Source organism: Phyllobates terribilis, unplaced genomic scaffold, assembly GCF_046119375.1.
Source record: "Phyllobates terribilis strain yellow unplaced genomic scaffold, ASM4611937v1 Scaffold_3__8_contigs__length_932513732, whole genome shotgun sequence".
Lineage (NCBI taxonomy): Eukaryota > Metazoa > Chordata > Amphibia > Anura > Dendrobatidae > Phyllobates > Phyllobates terribilis.
Genome location: NW_027362763.1, coordinates 845,284,427 through 845,302,617, shown reverse-complemented (window position 1 = coordinate 845,302,617; position 18,191 = coordinate 845,284,427). Strand labels below are relative to the sequence as shown.

Here is an 18,191-nt window from a genome sequence, read left to right as displayed (position 1 = left end):
GACATGCACCGTATATGTTCAGCGCATGTTGTATCTCCCCCTTTGATGCAGGCTCCGGTGATGAGCCCGCATCTTTCCCAGTACATGACAGCTGATCTGATCAGCTTTCATGTACCTCTAAGAATCGCAGGTGGAAACATGCTTCACCCACGACTGTTAACATGTTAAATGCCGCTGTCAATCTCTGACAGCGGCATTTCACATGGCCGTGTGTCACAAATCATGCATCTCGACGCATCCGTTACATGATCGCCGGCCGCCGATAGGTTGGCATGACAACCTGGGATCTGCAGGAGACCCCTGTGGTTGCCATAGCCGATCTGCTATGAGCGCCGCCCAGCAGTCGGCGTTCATAGCAGATGAGAACTTTTGTTACACATAGCAGGGCTGAAGCGATCGGATGATCGCAGCTTCTAGTCTCCCATGGAGACTATTGAAGCATGTAAAAAGTAGAAAAAAACATAATAAAAAAAATTAAAAAAATGTAAAAGTTTAAATCAACCCCCTTTCGCCTCATTCAAAATAAAACAATTAAAAAAATCAAACATACACATATTTGGTATAGCCGCTTTCAGAATCGCCAGATCTATCAATATTTAAAAAGAAGTAATCTGATCGGTAAACGGCGTAACGAGAAGAAAAATAAAAACGCCAGAATTAAGTTTTTTTTGTTGCCGCAACATTGCAATAAAATGCAATAACAGGCGATCAAAACATCGGATCTACCCCAAAATGTAACAATAAAAACGTCAGCTAGGTGCACAAAAAATAAGCCCTCACCAGCTCCAGAAGACGAAAAATGGAGACACTATGGGTCTCAGAATATAGCACCGTTTTTTTTAAACAAATTTTTTTCACCACCTAAATAAAAAAAACGATACTTGTTTGGTATCTGCAAACTCATAATGACCTGGAGAATCATAATGGCAGGTTAGTTTTATCATTTAGTGAACATGGCAAAAAAATCAATTGAGGAATTGCACTTTTTTGCAATTTCACCACACTTTGATTTCTTTTCCCATTTTCTTGCACACGATATGGTAAAACCAGTGATGTCGTTCAAAAGTACAACTCGCCTCGCCAAAAACAAGCCCTCGCACAGCCATATTGACCAAAAAATAAAAAAGTTATCGCTCTGGGAAGAAAAAGAGGAAAAAACGAAAGCGCAAAAACGAAAAATGGCCTCGGCGTGAAGGGGTTAAGAAAATAAATGCACTCAAATATAGAATTTCAAGGTGATTTAATTGAGAATTGCAATCCAGAGTGAGAACATAACGTTTCGGTCTGTGCATAGACCTGTCTCAGATGCACAGACTGCCACCAGAGAACAAGCGTAAAAGGTTGCTTATGGAAGGCTTTAGTAGCATACAGTGCAGTAGAGTAGTGGAGAATCCATAATAGGTGTGGTGCCAAACCTATAGTATATTTTCCAGTACTCTACTGTGCTGTATGCTACTAAAGCCTTCCATAAGCAACCTTTTACGCTTGTTCTCTGGTGGCAGTCTGTGCATCTGAGACAGGTCTATGCACAGACCGAAACGTTATGTTCCCACTGTGAATTGCAACTCTCAATTAAATCATCTTGAAATTCTATATCTGAGTGCCAGACATCTGCTGTGTGTGAAGAAGGCTCAGCTCCTGAGCCTGTTCAATACAAAGACACCTGGCACATAAAATAATCGTACGTTCTATAACAGAAAGGAGTTAAAGAGGAAATACCTATATCTTGCACTGTCTCTGGACTTTACACTAGGCATAAATACTACTTCAGCTTTAGTCAGTGTCACTTTTAAATGGTCACTGTTGTTTTTATAAATTTCGGCTAATCTGACAGCTATAATGACTAACAAAATTGCATGCTACTTTATTTACCCAAAAGGATATTTCCAGGTAGATAAATCCTTACAAAGTGCGGGTCCCGGGGTGTCTCCTTTCTGTCTTATTTGGTGGTGTCTATTGTAATCAGTCTCTAGTAACAGAGAAAGAAGACAAGAAATTTAGGCATCTCTTTATCTCTCTTCTCCTGGGCTCCTGTCTGTCAAACTGCATACAGGCATAAACTAGAAGTGGACTTTCTATTCAGGGCAGGCAAGCAATTAGACAATGACAAGAGTGATGCATGCAAAGAAGTGAGGAAAGGAAATTCCAGCAACACCTATAGTGCTGACAGAATACTGATGAAGATGCCGTGCCTATGCAAAAAGAACAGGGCAACACTTAGAGCATGTCAATCAGGATAATTCCTGGACATATGAGACTGGTGTATGCACCAAAAGCATTTTTAACTTTTAGGGGATGTGAGCAGCAAGAATATGCTTTTACTATGGTTTTGAGTGAAATGACAGGCTTTAAGATGTTAAAGTTTTTACAAAAGTATAAATAGGTTTAGTTTTTCTAATAAAAATATAATTAGGTTTATTATCTTTGCTCTCACACAGTAGGTTCTAAGTGAGAGTATAGACTTTAGCGTTAAAGCAATGAGCTATTGTAGATAAGTAGTTTCGCCCAGACCTCAGGAGTTCTAAGTCACATGACTTTCAATGAAGGTGACGTAATATCATTCTTTTTCACAAATACTAGATTTCTAATGCTACAGATCACACTGAGCCGGATGGAGGATAAGCATTATTAAGAGTATCATTGGAATTTCGACTATGTAGGATCACAAACAGGTTGAAATATTTTACATTTCAAAATTATTTTAGATTAAATGCCAATAATCATGTAAAATAGTAATTCTTAGTACTAACAGTCAAAAGGCCTCTCAATACTCAAAGTACTCTGTATTTTACCTTTCAATACTCAAAAGCTAGTAAAATAAGATGAACATACAGTATAGACGATAATACAGTAATTGACTTGCGAGATTGTGTTACAGATGAAAAAGGCAAGACTGTAATAGGTGGAGAAGGATCTAATCACCACACGTCAAATAACCCGCAGAGCACATTATTGTGAGTACTGCCTTAATAGAGAAGAGGAGAAAAATCTACAGATCTTTTATCACCATTACAGAGCACAATGATTGGAAACAACAGATGGTAAAAGTTTAAAACCATTTACAGAAGTAAAGATGAAGGTGACTCTGCCCGAACTCATTCCAGTCATTTTAAACAAGAATTGAAAATGCTTTGTACACGCTTTGTTCACAATATTCAAACTGCTCTCTAGATGATCTGCTCCATGAAAGCCACGTAAGTTCATTCAAAAGAGGGCGGAAAATGCTTTAAAATGACGAAAGAAAAGACTTGATCTGCATTACTAAGCATGTTCTAAAATACAAATCAAGTGGAAACTCTTCTGTATAAGTCTAAAATACAAATTTGTTATGAAGCATAACACTTTCATGGTTAGAGTCTACGTCGCAGAAGAGAAGTGACCTGGGCATTGACCACTGTCAGAATAGAAGATCTAGGGACTGTAAGTAGGTCAAACAGCCAAATGTAGATAAAAATAGTATGTTCAGTGTAAAAGATTTTATATTTTAGAAACTATTGTTTGTTGACAGGAAAAAAAGCAAGTTAGACGTACACCCTCAAATCACAAAATGAATATGCACCTTTAATACAATGTTAATCTGAATAGGTCTGTGCAGATTAATTTCTTTCTACTAATATAACAGGTAAATTGTCAGTGTTGTTTACAAAAACTTTGCATAAACCAATAGTTCAAGGAAATATAAAAAACTTTTTAATATTTCTTTTCCACATTTGTTTCCACTTATGAACTACTTCTGCTTCTCCCGTCTTCTGATCTTGTCATTGACTATGAAAAACAGCTCAAATCTGTCCTGATCAATACAAAATGGATTGCCAGCTCACTTAGGTGACAGATTACAGTTGCCTGTTGAAATTTATACAAAGGGGAGAAAGATAGAAGTTCAGAGTCAGAAGCAAAGTAAGAGGGAAACCAACCAAAACAAAAAGATTATGCTCCTACATTCTAATAACTGTTTTTCTCGTCCAGTTCGGAATTCACAGATACACTTCTGACCACTATTGTATAATGTCCTAATGCTGCTGTTGCTATATAGCCTGCTCATGGGAAAACAAATAATAAAATGCAGGTTACAAATCATGCAGAGATGAGAAAATTCATTCACAAGTCCTTGGTCTAGTGGCCACATCGGTAATCTGTGGTCACCAGACTGGAGCCCTTCATAACGCCTTCTACTTGTCAGAATGCCCAGTGCCTCTGTAAAGGTGGAGGAGATTCGGAACACCCCTCTGAAGACCCTTGAATGTGCATTTTATGTGATTTGTTGTTTTATGCTCCTGAAAGCTGCAGTTTTCCTGTTACAGGGGTAGACATGGTTAACTATAGAGCCAGCCCAAGGTTGAGGAGGAGTTAAGTAGGGAATGGGAGTTAGTTGGTTTTTAGAGAGTTCAAGTGGAGCTAGAGAAAAAAGAGGACTACTCTCTGCATTGGAGAAGTTTTGGGTGTGTATGAAAAGAAGAGCAGACTCAAGGGAAGGTAGCAAGATTCTGCAGTATGCAGTAACAGAGACCACAGTTTTCCCCCTTAGCAGGCAAGTTGGGGCACCTACAGCAAGAGACTCTTAGGCACAAGTTTTTTAGTGTTAGCCAGACCATGAGATCAGCGTAAAAGAAGATGGGATCAATTGGGCTGGGGAACTTTGTGAGGTGGTAGCAGGTGGAGCTCCTTTACATTGTCTCACAAGAGTGCAGCTGGAGTACCGTGGTCGCAGCAAAACACATTGACCCGTGTGGCTCTGTACTGGAAACATGGAGGTCCTCAACTCAACCTGTTGTTCTACAGTAACGTTTCTCACAAGTTATGTGCTGATGTCCACACTGTGTGTGCCTCTATCATGTAATACAGAAAATAAGTAAAGTGTTCTACCTAAAGAGTTTTTTTAGTGTTAGCCAGACCAGGAGATCATTGTAAAAGAAGATGGGATCAATTGGGCTGGGGCACTTAGTAAGGTGGTAGCTGGTGGAGCTCTTTTACATTGTCTCACAAGAGTGCAGCTAGAGCACTCTTGTGAGACAATGTAAAGGAGCTCCACCAGCTACACCGTGGTCACAGCGAAACACATTGACCCGTGTGGCTGGGAATATGGAGGCCCTCATCTTCAACTCATCCTGTTGTGCTACAGGAACGTTTCTCACAAGTTATGTGCTGCCGTCTGCAACTAAATGTGTGTGCCTCTGTCGTGTAATACAGATGACAAGGAAAAGTGTTAGACCTACTACCATGTGTAATACAGTTTTAAGAACAAGTAAACAATAGTTTATTTTATTAACTCTGTCTGGCTCATTACTCAAGATAAGAAAGGGTCCCGACCTGATTCAGTACATGGCCGTATGCAAACTGAAAGTGGCAGTAAAATCAGATTACACATCAGCACACGCATAGGGACATTTGTATAGGGTGTTTAGGGATGCGGAAGTAACCATCAGTAAGCCTAGCCCCTAAAACCTCTTCTGACTTGTTGGTCTAGCAAGACTTCATCATTGAGGCAAGACACATGCTTGAAGTTACTCTGGGCCTACAAAACAGAAAAGGCACTGAGGATTCAAGCAGGTAGGATGTGAATCACAGGGGTCCCATTTGCCAGTCACAAATCACTGACATAACGTTGGATCAGGATCCTGTGAAACGATTCGCTCATCTTTAAAACCATATCATGGCCAGCTATAGTGTTTTTCCTCATATACACAAACAGCATCTTATTCTGAAAAGCCACCTGAAAAGACAGGTACACTTTATATGACTCATTTTGGGGTGCCTGTGGCTGCCACTAGGAGTAGCTTAAACAGAATCTGTCAGCAGGTTTTTTTCTATGTAATCTGTGGAGAGCATGATGTAGCAGCTGACTCACAGATTTCACGGATGTGTCAATTATTAGGTTGCGTCATGTTGTTTCCATGCAATGAAGATTTTATCACCAGGACATTATTACTGGACAGACTAGCTCCCTCATGCCAATTGGTCTGGCCACGCCCCCTCCTATGATAAGCAGCTCCCTGTCAATATACAATATACACAGAAACTGTGGTGTGGGCGGGGTTAGCTTTCTCAGCTCTACTTCATGTAACATCTAAAAACTCTGATTGTGTTACAACTGCGGCACCCAATAATATAAGTGATACATCGTTGGATTCAGGGTCTCTTTTCCTACATTATGCTTCTCTCAGATGAGGTAGCAAAAACCTAGTGACAGATTCCATTTAAAGGGGTTTTCCTGGATTCAACAACATTTGATCAAGGGGTTTATGAAATAGAATTATAAAAGGATATGTATTCACCTGTTAAATCCCCATAATTCCAGCAATGTCACCCCTGTCCTCTCTGCTTGTCACTGTTTACTTGGCTGCAGAACAGACAAGCCGACTTCTTCACTTGATCACTACAGCTCATCAATGGCCTCAGTGATACACCCTACACTATTTATATAAAAGATTTGGTGTTCGGAATTAGAAAAATAAAGCTCAAGCAGTTATTAAGATATATTAAGAAGTTGCTCATTACATGAATGTGTATTTTTTAGGAATAAATATATATAAATGTGAGTGATTTAAATAATACAAACTGGTGGCTGGTTAACATGTCTTTACAGTTTTACTGTGTAATAAGTAATCATCTACTATATAATCGGCTTATCCTGTCTGTCTATCCGTCCAGGAAATCCCGCGTCGCTGATTGGTCCGGCCACGGCTAATCAGCGACGCGGGATTTCAGAACAAGATGGCGACCGTTAGCGGCTCAGCTGCCACACGGAAGTCAGCGGCGATGCAGCCAGGAGACGACCGGCGCCAGCCGGTCATCTCCCAGCCGTTCGCAGCAGAAGTACCCGCACAGGCAGCGCCGCTCCCCGGTCCTCACTAACACGGTTCGCTGATTGGTCGCAGCCGCTGGCTGCGACCAATCAGCAATATTGGCACGAGATTTAAAACACCGCTGTCCTGATTGGTCGCGGCCGGCGGCCGCCACCAATCAGCAACGAGTGCAGTCCGGCCGCGAATTGGCGCAGGATTTGAAACACGTTTCACTGATTGGTCGCACCCGCACGGCCGCGACCTATCAGCGATATTGGAGCAAAATTTAAAACACCGCTTCTCTGATTGGTCGCGGTCGCACAGGCAGCATGTGACCCCCGGCTGCAGCTGGCTCTTGCTTCCGCTTATGTCACGACTATTTGCAGCTGCAGCCAAGGGGTCTCCTGTTTCGCGTTCCACGGTGAGGGATGGGCTGTGGGCGGGGTTATCCCCCATCCGGTCACACCCGGCATCCACTGCGCGCGCATTCATTGACAGAGCACGCGGTGGATCCTGGGTGTGACACGATGGGGGATAACCCCGCCCACAGCCCGTCATTCACCGTGGTATGCGGAACAGGAGACCCCTGGCTGCAGCCGCAAATAGTCGTGATGTAAGCGGAAGCAAGAGCCGGCTGCAGCCGGGGTAATTACGTGCTGGCTGTGCGTGGTCAGCGATGTTGTCACAAGCAGTATTGACAACATGACGTAATTACAAAATTCATTAGGGGCCCCGGGGGATACATTGGGGGGTTAATTTAAAGTAGTGCACAACCCATTTAAACACTGCTTCGCTGATTAGTCGCGCCCGGTCGGCCGCATACATATTCTAGAATACCCTATGCGTTAGAATCGGGCCACCATCTAGTTTTACATAATTACATAATACTCTACGTTGTACGTATTACCGTATTACTCACATAGCCTTATGAAACAAAGCGTGCCAATCTAGTACTTTTTGTTTATATATAAATCTTACTATACAGTACAATCCTACTTGATATTTTTATTCTCTCAACTCCTTTATTCAAGTAGCAGTTAAGAATTAATGATGGATATTCTGCATTCTGAAAGGAGAGATTTACATTAAATGTGCAGCAGGGTGTATTATGCATCAAGTAATTTGCAGATTAGCTATTTTTTGCACAGAGGTTTGACTTCTACTAAGGATTACCTCTAATATCTGTAATTATATTTCTGCAAAGCTGTTACTGCAGAAAATGTTACAAGATTTTTCTAATAGCATTATATAGTACTGCCAAGTGGTATAAAGAAGACTTAAAGGGAATCTGTCAGTAGGTTTTTGGTGCAGTCATGGCCGGAAATTTTGGCACCCATAAAATTGTTCCAGAACATGAAGTATTTCTCCCAGAAAATGATTGCAATTACACAGGTTTTGTTATAAACATGATTATTTCCTTTGTGTGCATTGGAACAACACAAAAAGAACAGAGAAAAAAGTCAAATTGGACATCATTTCACACAAAATTGCAAACATGGGCAGGACAAAATTGTTGTCACCTTTCCAAAATTGTGGGTAAATAACATCTCTTGAGACATTGATATTGATTTGTCCATGATGTGCAACATAATTAAGAAGTTTAAAACCCATGTCACTGGAGCTAATCTCCCTGGATGTGGACGGCAGAGAAAAATTGATGAAAGGTTGCTACGCAGGATAGACCGGATTGCAGATAAGCAGCCCCAATCAAGTTCAAGTTCCAAAGAAATTCAAGCTGTCCTGCAGGCTCATGGTGCATCAATGTCAGCACAAATTATCTGTTGACATTTGAATGAAATGAAACGCTATGGAAGGAGACCCAGGAGGACCCTACTGCTGACACAGACACATAAAAAAGCTAGACTACAGTATGCCAAAATGTATGCGAGTAAGCCAAAATTCTTCTGGAAAAGCGTCTTGTGGACAGATGTGACCAAGGTAGAGCTTTTTGGTAAAGCACATCATTCTACTTTTTACTGAAAATGAAATGAGGCCTGCAAAAATAAAGAACACAGTACCTACAGTCAAATATGGTGGAGGTTCAAATAGATTTTGGGGTTGTTTTGCTGCCTCTGGTACTGGGTGCCTTGACTGTGTGCAAGGCATCATGAAATCTGAAGATTACCAATGGATTTTGGGTCGCGATGTAGTATCCAATGTCAGAAAGCTGGGTTTGTATCTTAGGAGATGAGTCTTCCAGCAGGACAATGACCCAAACATACTTCAAGAAGAACTCAGTAATGGATAGAAACAAAGCGCTGAAGAGTTCTGAAGTGTCCAGCAATGAGCCCAGATCTAAATCCCATTTAACACCTTTGGAGAGATCTTAAAATTGTTGTTGGGAGAAGGCACCAATCAAATATGAGCGACCTGGAGCAGTTTGCAAAAGAAGAACAGTCAAAAATTCCAGCTGAGAGGTGTAAGAAGCTTGTTGATGGTTATAGGAAGTGATTGATTGATTGCAGTTATTTATTCCAAAGGGCGTGCAACCAAGTATAAAGTTGAGGGTGCCAACAATTTTGACCTGCCTATTTCTGGGGTTTTTGTGAAATTATGTCCCATTCACCTTTTTTTCTCTGTTCTTTTTGTGTTGTTCCAATAGACACAAAGGAAATAAACATGTCTATAATAAAAAATGTGTAATTGCAATAATTTTCTTCTTCATTTTCTGGAACAATATCATGGGTGAAACACTTTCTGCCATGACTTGATATAATCTGAGAACAGCATAATATGGGGCAAGAAAACATTATGTGTCACTTACTGGGCTAGTTGGTGTAGTTTTCATAGAATACCTGTTTTGTCTGATGTGTCTGTAGCAGAGCTAAGGCTTCTGGACTGTGTATAATCCCACCCACACCCATGACTGGCAGATTCCTATGTACAGTGTGAACTGTCAGCACGCTGAATTAGTGGTGGGGGTGAGGTTACACAGATTAGCCTGACTGCCTCGCATGCGAGATGCAGTCTTGTAGTGTTTATTATCACCTGCGAAAAAAATACTGATTGTATTAAAACTAAAAAACAGAGCCTAATAAGTGACACATCCCTGGTATCAGGCTCTTTTACCCTATATTATACTGCTATCAGATTGAGTATTAAAAACCTGCTGACAGATTCCCTTTAAAATATGCTATGCCTTCTATCGTTTATGCAGAACAATGGCAAAAACTGCAAAAGTGGTAGTCACTGTTGGAATTTTGCCAATGCCTCCTGTCCAAGGCACATTAGTGTGGCAGTAAAAGATTTATTTTTTTCCCACAAAATTTGTATACATTCTGTTGTACACATATTTACTATCAAGACATGTACTTCATGTACTTCTCCACCTGTTTGAGATTGACCAATCATAAGCAGGCAATGTCAGGCAGGACGGTGGCTCAGACAATGAGGAGACAGTGGTACAGCGCAGACAATGAGGAGACAGTGGTACCTAAACAAGCAACTATTTATATGATTACTACACTTAAAGGGGTGCCTTCTGCACAATTTCAGGGAATATCGCAAACGGTGAAAATGAAACAAGTTATGTTACAGTACAAGGTGAATACAGTAATTCAGATGAACAGGGTATTGACACAATGCTACTGACACACTATTGTTGTACTATTACCATTAAACAACTATTATCGTCGGTAAGGTCTTAGTCTTAATACCCGAGCCAAAAGGGCGTCACTATCACTACCGGGCCTGTCACTGTCATCACTCTCTATGCAACGCCAAATGTGACACGAGCCTTAAGGGGTGGTCGACGATACTACCTGCTAGGTTACAAGGCCCCAACTCATGGGTTACTCTGCACACTCGGCATTTTGGCCACCTTCGCTCCCTGAAGTGTAGCACCAGTTCCCACTTTGTACTGTACATCTACAGTGGAAGTGACGGCTCATAGAAACGTCCCACCACTGAGGCCTATTTGTCTCCATCTTGACCCAGATTCTGCTCACTCAGCTCAGCTCTCCCGGCTCTGGGTTTCTTTCAGGTCTTCTCTCAGGTCTGGTTTCTCTCGGGTCTTCACTTGGGTCTGGTCTCTCTCTGGTCTTCACTAGGGTCTGGTCTCTCTCAGGTCTTCACTTGGGCCTGTTCTCTCTTGGGTCTTCACTCGGATCTGATCTCTCAATTACTTTACTCAGGTCTGGTCTGAGTATAAGCCAACTCTGCTACTCACATGACCGTCCTGCTACAGGTCCAGGTGCTGAGTCCTCCCCTTCTTGGCCCTCCTGGGCCTTTTATATTTATTAACTGCACCTGACCCTGCGTCTCCGCTAATCTCTTCCCCGAGGGAACATGCATTTCACTCTTGGATTCTTGCAAATGTAATTCTTTCTGCTTTTCCTTTCTCAATTATCTTTGACCAGCAGATGGTGGTGTTGGCTTGCAGACACTCTGTTAGGCATTAACTGTGTGCATCTTCTCACTTGTCTATCTCTTTACATACAGTACAGACCAAAAGTTTGGACACACCTTCTCATTTAAAGATTTTTCTGTATTTTCATGACTATGAAAATTGTACATTCACACTGAAGGCATCAAAACTATGAATTAACACATGTGAAATTATATACTTTACAAAAAAGTGTGAAACAACTGAAAATATGTCTTATATTCTAGGTTCTTCAAAGTAGCCACCTTTTGCTTTGATGACTGCTTTGCACACTCTTGGCATTCTCTTGATCAGCTTCAAGAGGTAGTCACCGGAAATGGTTTTCACTTCACAGGTGTGCCCTGTCAAGTTTAATAAGTGGGATTTCTCACCTTATAAATGGGGTTGGGACCATCAGTTGTGTTGTGCAGAAGTTAGGTGGATACACAGCTGATAGTCCTACTGAATAGACTGTTAGAATTTGTATTATGGCAAGAAAAAAGCAGCTAAGTAAAGAAAAATGAGTGGCCATCATTACTTTAAGAAATGAAGGTCAGTCAGTCTGAAAAATTGGGCAAACTTTGAAAGTGTCCCCAAGTACAGTTGCAAAAACCATCAAGCGCTACAAAGAAACTGGCTCACATGAGGACCGCCCCAGGAAAGGAAGACCAAAAATCACCTCTGCTTCTGAGGATAAGTTTATCCGAGTCACCAGCCTCAGAAATCGCAGGTTAACAGCAGCTCAGATTAGAGACCAGGTCAATGCCACACAGAGTTCTAGCAGCAGACACATCTCTACAACAACTGTTAAGAGAAGACTTTGTGCAGCAGGCCTTCATGGTAAAATAGCTGCTAGGAAACGACTGCTAATGACAGGCAACAAGCAGAAGAGACTTGTTTGGGCTAAAGAACACAAGGACATTAGACCATTGGAAATCTGAGCTTTGGTCTGATGAGTTCAAATTTGAGATCTTTGGTTTCAACCACCGTGTCTTTGTGCAACGCAGAAAAGGTGAACGGATGGACACTTTTGGGGATTTATTAAAAAATGAAGGCATACTGAACCAGCATGGCTACCACAGCATCTTGCAGCGGCATGCTATTCCATCCGGTTTGCGTTTAGTTGGACCATCATTTATTTTTCAACAGGACAATGACCCCAAACACACCTCCAGGCTGTGTAAGGGCTATTTGACCAAGAAGGAGAGTGATGGGGTGCTACGCCAGGTGACCTGGCCTCCACAGTCATCAGACCTGAGCCCAATCGAGATGGTTTGGGGTGAGCTGGACCACAGAGTGAAGGCAAAAGGGCCAACAAGTGCTAAGCATCTCTGGGAACTCCTTCAAGATTGTTGGAAGACCATTTCCGGTGACTACCTCTTGAAGCTCATCAAGAGATTGCCAAGAGTGTGCAAAGCAGTCATCAAAGCAAAAGGTGGCTACTTTGAAGAACCTAGAATATAAGACATATTTTCAGTTATTTCACACTTTTTTGTAAAGTATATAATTCCACATGTGTTAATTCATAGTTTTGATGCCTTCAGTGTGAATGTACAATTTTCATAGTCATGAAAATACAGAAAAATCTTTAAACGAGAAGGTGTGTCCAAACTCTTGGTCTGTACTGTAGCTTTGCAGTGCTGGGATCCTCAGTTCAAATCCCACCAAGGACAACATCTGCAAGGAGTTAGTATGTTTTCCCCGTGTTTGCTTGGGTTTCTCCCGGGTACTCCCATTTCCTCCCACACTTCAAAGACTTACTGATAGGGAATCTAGATTGTGAGTCCCAGTGGAGACATCAATGCTGATGTCTGTAAAGCGCTTTGGAACTAATAGCACTATGTAAGTGAGTTAAATAAATAAAGTAAAAAACACTTCCAGATCATATCTCATGACAGTCAGTGTTGGGGGTGGGTGAGAGCAGTTAGCACTGTCAGATGAGATCTTGAAGGTTGTGTAATGATACATAATTCTGCAGCTACTCCTCTATCAATGTACAAAAATATCCAAGGGCAGACTTTGCACCTTGCCACTTCATTTAGCCCACAGGAGGTCCCTTGTATCTACCCTTTTATCCGCCTATACAGTAATATTACTTCTGCTGCAGGGCCCCCAGGTTGTGTCCGGAGAATTAATAAACTATGGAGCAAAATAATGGAAATACATAAATATACCAGAGCAGCACCAAATGGAGACAAAATTAGAGCCAAAAAATAGTCATAGATAGATGGATTCAATTCATGGAGGTCAGGCAGAAACATTAGGCAGAGAGAGTAGTTAAGCAATCCAGGGGTTAATCCCATAGGGGATCCAGGGGCTAAAGGGAACATGAGAGAGGATGCATGCTGCCTGTGGATTGGCTGATTATATGATATCAGCCAGGTATGGTTGACTCGGAAACACTATGGTGTTTAAGGAATAAATAATAGTTTAAAAGTCACCGGGGAATGAGCCATACGGGAGACTAGGTCGAAAAAGTAAGTCCTCGATGGCTTCTCCCCGTCCGCTCCCCTTGATTGACAGGTCTCTCTTTCTGTGTGTGTGTATAGGGCAGCTTGTATCTGCTGTCAAGTTCTCTTTAAACTGGAGATAAATTAGGGATGAAGTCAGGTCAGAATAACAGAGATCAATCCAATAGATAATGTGCCAGGGTGGTATAATATATACATTAACAATGATAAAAGCATAATAGGGATTTAAATAGAGCACCTAAAGTGCCCATTGGCCTCAAAACCTAGCATTTGATTGGTCTGTCAACCTGCCCAGTACTGTCGTTACTGACACTGCCAGCAGGAATGAAGTGATCAATATTACTCTTTATTGTGCAGTACAGGGAAAAAATTATGTGAAGTAACCCAACGTTTTATAGAATTTTTTTTCATCCAAAAATCTTTTTTTAACATTTTATATCATAGATCCAAAAAAGTATCATTTCAGGTATCTGGTCATCTATTGCAGTCTAGATTATTGGAAGGTTACTATATTGAAAAATAATGTTAAATAGATAATGCCTTAAATAAAAGCCACCTAAACTGTTTGCTGCCATTCTTAAGAGACTTTATGACACGCATGGTATATTTTTGTTCTTCTATAAGGCTGTCAGTCTGTTGTATCATATTCGCTGAGCCAACCAACGATGCATGACTCTTCTCGGAAGGTCACTGTGGAGTAAACTGCAAGAAATTGCATATCTAAGGAAACGGTTTAATCTAATGTCATTTTAATCTTCTCATTGTTACAAAGCAGAGATGTGACTGGCTGATGAAAGAGGCATTATGACTCTAAGTATATAATTAAAGCACATTACTGGCTACATTTCCATCAGAATTCATAAGAAATACTCTATATAGTTGAGAGAGCTTAGAATATTTGACCCATAAAGGATTTTCCTATTTTAATAATGCAGAAGAGCTTGTGATCAGCAGGTATGTCCAATATAAAGTCCAAATAAAGGCAAACCGGGGCCTTTTTTGATGGATCACTGCTTTTAATATGTGGTATAATGAAACATGTTACCTGAAAATGCTATCTTCTTCATAATTCTCCCTGACTGCAGTACATGCTTCACTTGCGAGACACTATTGTCCAGTCAAGCAAAAGTTTAATCCTTTAGCATTAAGACATTACATTTTTTATGTAGGGAAATCATTCTCTTGATGCCGATAGATATTTTTATTACGGAGTCAATGTTTGAATTAATATATTATTTATTTCTTGTTTCTTACATGGAAGGAACATATTCCACCAAGCTGCACAGCCATCATACACATTTTATATGAAGCCAATAAAAATGTGAAATATGGGAAACAACAAAACTACCTGGAGGAAATCCATGCAATCTTAGGGAAAACATACAAATTTAATTTTGTGCTTGGAGGGATTTGAACATTGGACCTCAATGCTGGAAAGGCAACAGTGCCATTAACGTTTATTTCTTCATAGTGTGCAATAATTGAAATGTTCTGTTACTGATTGTCTTATAACAAGATAGATTATTATTATGCTTATTTATATAGCGTCATCATATTCCTCAGCACTTTACAGATATCATCATCACCGTCCCCATTGGGGCTCACAATCTACATTTCCTATCAATATGTCTATGGAGTGTGGGAGGAAACCAGAGAACCCGGAGGAAATCCACGCAAACACGGGGAAAACATACAAACTACTTGCAGATGTTGTCCTTGGTGCGATATGAACCCAGGACCCCAGTACTCCAAAGCAACAAAGTTAACGACTGAGAAATTACTATTTTCATTTGAGTAGATGGGAAAGTTTACATTTAAAAATAATATTATATTATAGGAGTTCAAGTCTTTTTTCTATCGAAAAGAGAGGATAGTACCAACTTACCCGGGCTGATGGTGTCTGAAGCAGGGATTCCAATGGACCACTTGGCAAGCAGAGAAAATGACTGAAGAGAAAAATCCAGCTTCATAAAAAGTTCAAAATTTTTTTCCAAAGCAGCTTAAAAAATATTAAAATCCATAATAGATACACCAATATGCGTTCTTTATCAGAGCTGTGCAACAAACAAATGCATGGATATTTTTTAAGCTGTTTTGGAAATAAATGTTGAACTTTTTATGAAGCTGGATTTTTCTCTTCAGTCATTTTCTCTATTTCCTATCCACCGTACAGAAGACAGGCTGCTTCTACTATTTCCACCCTTTCAATTTTGTTAAGCCATACTTGCGAACTTTTTCAACAGCTGATCCAGAAAAAAATATTTTCCCTATATACACACCCTCTTTTAGAGACCTGTGCCAGTTCATTAACCTCTCCACGCCCCATTCTTGACCATCGTAAATGTGTGTCTGGATGCTGGGGCTCTGTCTGATTTACCCCTTTTTTGATCTTGGGTTTTTACATTTTTTAGTCTTAATTTTTATGCTCCCTGTCTTCCCAAAGTCATAACTTTTTTATTTTTCCGTCAATATGGCCACGTGAAGGCTTGTTTTTTGCAGGACGAGTTGTACTTTTTAACATCATTGATTTTACCATATCATGTACTGGAAAATGGGAAAAAAAAATCAAAGTGTGGTGAAATTGCAATAAAGGGCAATTCGACAATTGTTTTTTGTTTGTTGTTTTTACCATGTTCACTGAATGTTAAAACTGACCTGCCATTATGATTCCCCTGGTCATTATGATTTTGTAGATACCAAACATGTATAGGTTCTTTTTTATTTAAGTGGTGTAAAAAAATCCAAATTTACAAAAAAAATGGTGACATTTTCCAAGACACGTAGTATTTCCATTTTTCAGGATCTGGGGCCGGGTGAGGGCTTATCTTTTGCTCACCAAGCTGACATTTTTATTAATACCATTTTGGGGTAGATACAATCTTTTGATCGCCTGCTATTGCCTTTTATTGAAATGTTGCGGCGACCATAAAAACATAATTCTGGTGTTTTGATTTTTTACTCATTACGCTATTTACCGATCGGATTAATTCTTTTTATATATTGATAGATCTGGCGATTCTGAATGTCGTGATAACAAATATGTGTATATTTGATTTTTTATTGTTTTATTTTCAATGGGGCAAAAGGGGGGTGATTTGAACTTCTATATTTTTTAAATATTTTAAAACCATTTTTTTTACTTTTTACCGGCATCAATAGTCTCCATGGGAGACTAGAAGCTGCAATCATCTGATTGCCTGTGCTACACACAGCAGGGCTACAGCACTGCTGTGTGTAGCTAAACTGATCACTTGCTATGAGCGTCGACCACTGGGCGGCCCTCATAGCATCCCGGCAATGACAACTAAAGTGTCTCCTGCAGACCCCAGGTTGTCATGCCAACCCACCAATCGGTTACTCGTGGTCAGGTGACATGAACGCCGATGGGCGACACTAGTGACGTCCTTCCGCAGCGGCCATGTTAAATGCCGCTGTCGGAGATTGAACATGTTAACAGCCGCGGGTGGATCACGGTTCCACCTGCAGCTGTTAGGGGCACATGACAGCTGATCAGATAAGATGTCATGTGCCCGAAAACATGCGTGCTCATCGCCAGAGCCCGCATGGAGTGCAGGGACATGACCTTGGACGTACTCATACGTCCAAGGTGGTAAAGGGGTTAAGGAGCATTTCAGCATCACATACAAGAAACTTTCTGGAAGCGATGATTTATGGAGGCTTAGTAGAATGCTAAAATAACACCTTACTATGACCTGAAAATGTCACAGTTTTCATTATTATAGTATTCATATAGCATTATACGCATATATACACAAACTCATAAGCACAGTGCCATACACATATATTTACATTCGCACACATACATCTAAACATACATTCATACACACTCATCTATACACTGTGGCATACACATATGCATACATATATATATACAGAAACATATATATTAAATATATGTATATTAGATATACAATGTGACACACATGCATACTTGAGGATTCTCATTCACTTTCCTGGTATCAGGAAACCCTTCAGGTTTTGTGTCAAATCTGCACAGAAAAAAATGCGACAAAAATGCAACTTGTGCACACAGCCTAAGACTTCCTTGAAAGAACTACAGCTCTTGCTTGTAATTGCAGACAGGTGGCAGACCTGAGTAGCAACATGGAGGTGTATTGGTGGGTAGGTATATATGTTGTGGAGGTTTTTTGGCTGAGCCATTTGGAAAAAAACAAAATGTAGTGGGCAGTGCCTTTAAACATTTGTCCCTAAAGATAATGGCTCCAATTCATCAATACTGGCAATTTTCTTGCGGATCAGTCATGCAGCTGACATGCAATAGATTTACTAAGTTACGGTACTTAACTTTTAAAGCTCTTAGTGAATTAGGAGCGTTTGATGAGCAACATGCACGTCAGTGCGTATTAGCACAAATCTTACTCCAGTCCCTAACTGGAGTAAGATTTCTGATGTCATGAATTAAACAATGTGTGGTGTCATGCCCCTGCCTCGCCCCAATCCTGCAACAGCTCCACCCACAAACTGGCATGAAAATACCAAAAGCCACATTTTTGTGCAACTACAACTTTCAAAAAAATTTATGCCAAATTCTAG

At 40.6% G+C, this 18,191-nt stretch overlaps 1 protein-coding gene across 3 annotated transcripts in view; it reads right to left on the bottom strand.

Moving 5' to 3' along the window:
- SYNDIG1 (synapse differentiation inducing 1) overlaps positions 1-18,191 on the bottom strand; it is a 457,525-nt gene that overhangs the window by 213,568 nt on the left and 225,766 nt on the right. The window contains exon 2 of one of the 3 annotated variants that reach the window (XM_073672507.1): positions 1,873-1,969. The exons of the other annotated variants lie outside the window; for them this stretch is intronic. The gene's annotated coding sequence lies outside the window, so the exon portion shown is untranslated. The remainder of the gene's footprint in view (positions 1-1,872; positions 1,970-18,191) is intronic. 3 annotated transcript variants of the gene reach the window in all.